This window comes from Petaurus breviceps, unplaced genomic scaffold (genome assembly GCF_028583685.1).
Source record: "Petaurus breviceps papuanus isolate PSGF00001 unplaced genomic scaffold, PetGlider_PUasm1.0 90750, whole genome shotgun sequence".
Lineage (NCBI taxonomy): Eukaryota > Metazoa > Chordata > Mammalia > Diprotodontia > Petauridae > Petaurus > Petaurus breviceps.
This window is the reverse complement of record NW_027187335.1, coordinates 8,005,234-8,013,109: the sequence shown is the minus strand read 5'-3', so window position 1 is coordinate 8,013,109 and position 7,876 is coordinate 8,005,234. Positions and strand designations below refer to the sequence as shown.

Genomic DNA, 7,876 nt, shown 5'->3' with positions numbered 1-7,876 from the left:
TATTTTTTATTTATAAATACATTTTCAAAGTAATTTGTATATATTTGAGATTCACAATAAATCTGTGAGGTTTGGGAACCATAGGTTATACTATCTTCATTTTACAGATGAGAAAAGTGAGATATTAAGAAACTTTCCCATGGTCAAACAGCAAGTTCCAGCTATAGACTCACCTTCAACACAAAGCCTTTCCTAATTTCTCTTAATTTTAATGCCTTCCCTCTTTCATTTCCACTTTACCTTTTAGATAGCTTGTTTGTGCATCGTTGTTTGCATATTGTTTTCCCTATTAGATTGTGAGCTCATTGACAATATGGACCATCTTTTGCCTTTCTTTGTATTTTCAATGCTTAGCATACTGCCTACTACATAATAAATACTTATTGACTAACTGGGTTTCTGAGGTGTGCTGCTGAATGGACATAGAGGAAATTATAAAACCATGCTGACTTAACCAAGTACAAATTTAGATCACCCAATCTTAGCTGGACATTCACTGTAGCAAGGAAAAGATGCAATTCCTTCCTAATTGATTTATTATTTCACTGTCTTCAATTTTTGTCTCTTCATGTCTCCCATAACACCCCAATTTGGAACTTTTGGAACTTTCCTCATATTTTGAAGGAGCTTTCTCTTTGCCCTTCTTTCTTATTTCACTTCATTCAGACATCTTCCTCCATTATATCCTCCTTCACACTGGTCCCAGATGAAGAAGATGAAGGTAGTTTTCCCTACTAAAATAAAACCCTCCAAAAGACTCATTGTGGCAAATGCTATCTACATCCAGAGAAAGAATTGTAGGGTCTGAATGCAGATCAAAGCAGACTATTTTCTCTTTATTTTTTTCTTTCTTGTTTTTCCATTTTGCTCTGATTCTTCTTTCACAACATGGCTAATGTGGAAATATGTTTGGTATGAGGGGGAAAATTTAAAACTCAAAATCTTATAAAATCTAATGTTGAAAACTAAAAATAAATTTAAAAGGAAATAAAATAAAATAAAATAAAATTCTCTACATCTGCCTTTGATTCCACCTCTCCCTTATTTCTTTTGCATATTGTCTCCACTCTCATCCCCATTCTTTCTTTTTTCTTCTTATCTTCAACCACTTCTTATCTACTGGAAGCTTTGCTTCTCTGTTGCCTACAAATATATCCATATCTCCCTCATTCTTAATTATATATATAAGCCAACAAATAAAACCCGTAAGTAAATTAATGGATAAATAAACAAAAGAAAAGAAAAAAAATCTTCCTCGATCTTGTAATCCCTGCTGTCTTCCTATGTTTTTCCTCCTGTTGGGTGAGAGAAAACTTTTGATAATGGGTATCTCTACTTCCTCTCCCCTCACTCTTTTCTAAACCCCTCTGTCTTCTGGCTTCTTACTTCATCAATCCATAGAAACTACACTCTCCAAAGTTACCAGTGATTTCTTAATTGCTCAGTCTAATAACCTTTTCTCAATTCTTAACCTCCTTGATATATTTGTAGCACTTGATATTGCTAATTAGCCTCTTCTGGATACTCTCCTCTCTAGGCTTTTGGGACATTGATCTCTCCTGGTTCTTTTCTTGTCTGATCACTTCTTCTCAATTTCTTTTACTAGTTCTTCCTCCACGGCACACCCAATAACATGGGCAACACTTAAGACTCTGTCCTGGTCCCCTTTCTCTTTTCAATCTACACTCGGTTATCTCATCAGCTCCCAAATAATAAACTATGATCTGTATGTAGGTGATTTACAAGTCTATATATTCTGACCTGAAAGTATCTTGAGTTCTGACTGCCTCATAGATATCTCAAACTTTATGAGTTGTAGATATCTCAAACTCAGAATGTTTGAAATAGAACTCGCCACTCCTTAAATGCCCTCCCCACTTCTGAGCTCCCTATTATTGTCACAAATGCCACCATTCTTTCCATTGATCAATCCCTCCATTTCATTGTCATTCTCAATTCTTTCCTCTCACTCCACATACCTAATCCATTGAGAAATCTTGTCTTCTCTATTTTCAATGAATGTATTTTCTCAACTCATATCACTATCGTCCTTATTGAAGGAAGCCCTCGTTAGCTCTCTGCTGGACCATTGAATGAGCCTTTTAATTGATCTCCCTGCTCCATAGCACTCTTAATTCCAGTTCATTCTCCACGTGACTTCCAAAGTTATTATTATTTTTTTGGCATATAGGTCTAACTGTATTGCTTTTCTGATCAGTGAACTCCAATTTATATCCAGGATCAAGTATAAATTCCACTTTTGGGCCTTTTAAAGGTCCTCACAACCTGATCCACTTCCTTCCTTTGTAATTGTCTTCTACTTTACACATGGTCACACTCTACAATCTAGTTATATTGGCCTATCTGCAATTCATCAAACCTGAAACTCTGTTACCTTTTACGGACCCTTACTTCTGACTCTTTGGTTTTTTGACTTCCATCAAGGCTCGCTAAAAGCCCACCTTCTGCAGGAAGCCCTTCTTGGCACCTTTAGCTGCAGTTTTCCTCTTAAATATTGCTTTCCATCTATTTATACATGTCACATATGTACCTAACTATATCTCCACCATTAGAATATGAGATCCTTGAGGACAGGTATTTTCTAATTTGTTTTTTTCTGAGGAAGACCTTTGCTCATCAGGTTTTGTGGCTAGGCCTTTCCTCGGTGACCTGAAGGAGAGCCCTAGGAATGGAAACCTTTACACATAACATAATATAATTTATACTTTTACATATTATATATAAATACCTAAGTAGCTAGGTGGGCCTCAGAAGTACAAGGCCTAGAGTCAGGAAGGTGAGTTTAAATCTAGCTGTAAACACTTACTAGCTGTGTGACCCTGGGCAAGGCACTTAACCTCTATTTGCCTTAGTTTTCTCATATGTAAAATGGGGATAACAATAGTACCTACCTCCCAAGATTGTTATGAGGATTAACGAGATAATAATTGTAAAGTGCTTACCATAGTGCCTGACACATAGTAAGCACTCCATAAATATTAGGCATTATTAACTATTATTATTACTAATTATGATATTGGTATCTTAATCAAAGGAAAGATTAATCATAGGCAAGTTACACAATCTGATACTTGATTATTTTGCCCAATTTCTCATCATTATATAGCCAGACAATGAGGCAGTAAGAAACTTTAGTATATACCAATCTGTTTTCAATTTGTTTAGTTATCTTTCATAGATGCCAAAATAACCAATAATTTACATGATCATTCATATATTATATAAGCAACCATTAGTTAAATGTCATATATTTCACTCTTTTGGGGATATAGCCTAAAAGAGTTATAGTGTTTTTGAGTGATTCTTCTCACCAAGTGATAATTACCATCCTGCTTGTCAGAGAGAGGGAGGGCAGTTAGCATATGTATATCAATGTGGGTGGGACTCCAAAGGCTCATTATTATTATTAAATTTACAAATTCTATCTAGGATTTAATAATATAACACATTTGAATCTTTTAAAATAGAAAGGCGAATTTACTAACTTCTCCCTAGGTTCAAAATTCATAAAAATCTTATTCTCATATACATATCCTTATATCCTTTGAAAGATTGGAAACATCCTGCTGAAAAAGTATGATTTTTTTTATTACCTCTTTCCTTTGCTTGATCACATCAAAGAAAAAGGAATTTTATCCAGATAGACAAAGAATGCATACAAACACTACTGACTGAATATGCTCTATGCTCATGCGTGTGCACATGTGCACACACACATACATGATAAAACAAGGCATCCTTACTTGAACTATTCCTGATGTTGAAAGGGAAGAGATCAAGTTTGGAAAGGGGTGAAAGTTTTATTTTTCCTAAAACCATCTAGTCCTCTCTCATCCTCTTTTCTTTTGCACCCACTGTACCACTCACTAAGGTTTGGCAGGGTACTCCTTCTTGTCCCATTGATGGGATTTCTCCAAAAATTGATTTTCTGTTTGAAGATGTTCAAGCACTCAATCCAGCCTCTGAAGCTAAGATGCAATAAAGTATGGATTGATTCTCTGCTGTTTGTGCTAATTTTGGCCTAACAATTAACACCAATAAAACACAGGTGCTCCATTAGCTATCATCACACCATCCATATGTGGAATCATCAATTACAGCAAATGGAGAAGTTTTGAATACTGTGGGAAAGTTAAGTAATGAAGTTGACCAGGAAAGTGTTTGTGGGAAGAAAAAGAGAAGGGGGACAGCAGTAGGCCCAACAGCATGACTGCTGGGAGACAACACTGCCATCATTAAGGTTTGGCTAGTGGGAGTAGAGAAATGGTTCAGAGTTGAGGGTGATTGGGACATCCCATCAAAGAGGTATGAACGGACCAGCATCTATATTATTGATCATATTATTCCTTTCATTTCCTTTCCCTTTCTTTAAAGGGAAGAACAAAATGTTATTGTGGGTTATCCATTTATTTCCACTCTTTCCTTCCAAACAGGCCTGCCAGGTTATTCTGAGGGCCATCCAGAGTTTGGGGAGTTTTGTTCTTTTCTCAAATGTTACTTTTCATGTTTAAGACTTTAATATGTAGTACAAACAATTGGCCAACAAAAACCCATGATGTTTGTTGTATCTTATTAATTCACTAATATAGGAAAGATTTTGGGAGTGGAGAAATTTCTCTTTCAGAGGCAGTAGCAAATTTTGTCTGGTGAGTTTGGTCTAGGGAAACAGTTACAGGGGAGCAGAGAGATAGTGAGTTAATTTTCATAAGCTTGCAAAGAAACCTCTGTATTCCTTCATTTTTGTGAATTTAAAAGTGATCCCAGAATGAAATACTTTGTGGGTTAAATTTTTTTTAAAAAAAATCCACAATTTCAGTGATAGATTTAGGGCTTTCTCAGATATTATTTTGAGGAAAAACCAACTTCTAGAAGGAAGGAAGGAGCAAAGACATTCCAGTGCAACAGAAGACTAGCTGGAGAGTATCAACTGCATATATCTTGTAATATGTGCATAGAAATATTACCATAGCAACCCAGTGATGCTAGCAGTGTTTAAACTTGATCAGGAACTCCTCCAAGTGGTTATCACTATATACATGTGAATAATGATGATGATAGTGCTGATATTATTATATATATATTGTAAATTAAAATACATGAATATAATCAATCTTACTTTTACAAAGCCAAATGAAGTGTTTCTGTAGTCAGCTAGGCAGGGTTGTAAAACTCAAATAGAAATAAGGGCTATTAAACCACACATGAAGATATCTGCAAGCCACATATTGACTTAGAAAACTTCATATTATGTTATCTATTTTTGTTATATTTTAAAATTTATTTTATTGAATATTTCCCAATTACATTTTAATCTGATTAAGGATACACATGGTTTCTGTAATATATTTGACAACTCTGAGCTAGGAGATGGGAAAAAAAGTAAAAAGGCAAGTCGGGAAGCTGCTACCACAGGACTACCAAGAACTTTTTTGGAGCATTAGCATCATTCAAATTCACCTATGTGTAAGGAAGGCCCTAGAATGGTGATGTGAGAAATTATTGCAAAAAAAGGGTACCAGGAAAGGTCTGGAAGGTCCTTTGATTGTTATATTGCATTGGTCCAAGGGGAATTTGTGTGTTTCTGCTTGAGAATGTTTTGCTCATAATGACTGAAATTCTAAAAACTGGAATGTCATTCAGGTTACCATGTAGATACCCTTTCTGGGGGGTGGTGTTTAATTAGTGGGGGAATTTAGATCAATCATTTTATCATTTAAAAAAAAAATCAATCCAGGGGTGGCCAGGTAGCACAGCGAGTAAGAACACCGGCTCCAGTGTTGGGATGACCTGGAGATCGAATCCCGGGTTCAGACACTTAGCACCACACCCAGAAATAACTGGCAGTGTAAACTTGAGCAAGTTATTTAACCCCGATTGCTTAAAAAAAATCAATCCATAATGAAGTACATTGAGGAAAGAGAGCTCTGATATTGGATTCAGCTTCTGGTAAAGGAGAATAGGAAGTAATTTTAGAGGATGGGCTCTTTTGGGTATGGAGTAATTTGGGGATAGTTGGGGGCAACATGAAGACAATAGGAACCTGGAAAGAAGAGAAATGGAGCAGAGGTAAGGCACTTAAGTCTTACCAGGTTCCTATTTCTCATAAGTTTTGAGGGAGCAGAGGAGCATGAGGAAAATAATTCTCTACAAATTGCAAATTTTCCCTTCTCTCTCCAAAATGAGAAATAATTTCTGGTCTCCTCCATTTCCATTGCCTGTATCCTTCACCTGAGGTGGGAATGGGGTGAAGAGGAGAGATATAATTAGGGTGGGGATTTTTGTTTTTTCTCCCAAGCTTGGTGCCAGGTTCTGCTTCCTCAGTTTCATCCCTGAAACAAGATAATGAAAGTTGGAGTCAATGAATTTGGCCATATTAGGCACCTGGTGACCAGGGCTGTATTCACCTCATGTAGAGTAGACATCAAGGCCATCAATGATCTGTACATTGACATCAACTACATGGTTTCTATGTTCCAATATGATTGTGTCCATGGAAAATTCAAGGGCACTGTCAATGCTGAGAATGGAAAGCTGGTGATTAATGGGAAAGCCATTACCATTTTCCAAGAGCAGGATCCCACCAATATTAATAACAAATAAATCAGATAGAACTGTGTTGTAGAGTCCACTGGAGTCTTTACTACTATGGAAAAGACTGGGACTCATTTGAAGGGTGGAGCCAAGCCATTTATTATATTTGGCCCTTTTGCTGATATCCCAATGTTTGTGATGGGAGTGACCCATGAGAAATATGATAATTCCCTTAAGATTGTCAGTAATGCCTCCTACATTACCAACTGCTTGGCCCCCTTGGCCTAGGTCATTCATTCATGACAACTTTGGCATTGTGGAAGGATTCATGACTACAGTCCAAGCTATTGCTGCTACCCAGAAGACATTGGATGACCCCTCTGGCAAGCTATGGTGTGATGGGCATGGTGTTGCCCAAACATCATTTCTGCTTCTACTGGTGCTGCTAAGGCTTTAGGAAAGGCCATATCTGAACTGAATGGGAACCTCACAGGCATGGCCTTCCATGTTCCTACTCCCACTGTATCTGTTGTGGATCTGACCGGCTGCCTGAAGAAACCTGCCACGTATGGTGATATCAAGAAAGTGGTGAAGCAAGTATCAGAAGGACTCTTGAAGGGCATCTTGGGCTACACAGAAGAAAAGATTGTATCCTTTGACTTTAGCAGCAACATCCACTTTTTTACCTTTGATGCTGGTGCCGGTATTGCACTCAATGACCATTTTGTCAAGCTCATTTCTTGGTGATGAGAATGGTTATAACAACCATGTAGTAGACCTCATGTTATACATGGTCTCCAAGTAGTAAGTGGAAAGCCATGGATCTTCATCCCCAGCCAAAGAAAGGAGATCCATCACTGGGGAGCCTACATTACTAACCTATGTTCCTGTACTGGAGATCCTGTGTCACATTCACATCCTTGTGCCAAAGCACCTCTGTAGTAGGGGGGAGAAGTCTAAAAACCTGTATTGTGTACCATCAATAAAGTCACCACCTTCAGTGCAAAAAAAATAATTAGGGTGGGGAGAACAGGGCTTTGTTACTAGAGAAAAATTTTTAAATGAATTCACAACACTTAATGGATAAAGGAAGTGCTTCTTACCCTTCTTTGTCCAGTCTCCTCTATGATAATAGAAGCTTTTTCCAAAGGTCCTTCAACAGTTTAGAAACCTCTTGGTTAGATTTAAATAATTGGAAATATATTAATTGTTTATGAGTGGACAGAGCCAATCTAATAATAATGACAATTTTACCCTAAATTAATATACTTACTGAATTCCATCCCAGTTATATATATGTGTGTGTGTTTGTGTGTGTGTGTAT

At 37.0% G+C, this 7,876-nt stretch overlaps 1 pseudogene; it reads left to right on the top strand.

The window, feature by feature from the left end:
• Positions 1-6,363: 6,363 nt before the first annotated feature.
• On the top strand, positions 6,364-7,357 carry LOC138145825 (glyceraldehyde-3-phosphate dehydrogenase pseudogene; annotated as a pseudogene).
• Positions 7,358-7,876: the final 519 nt, after the last annotated feature.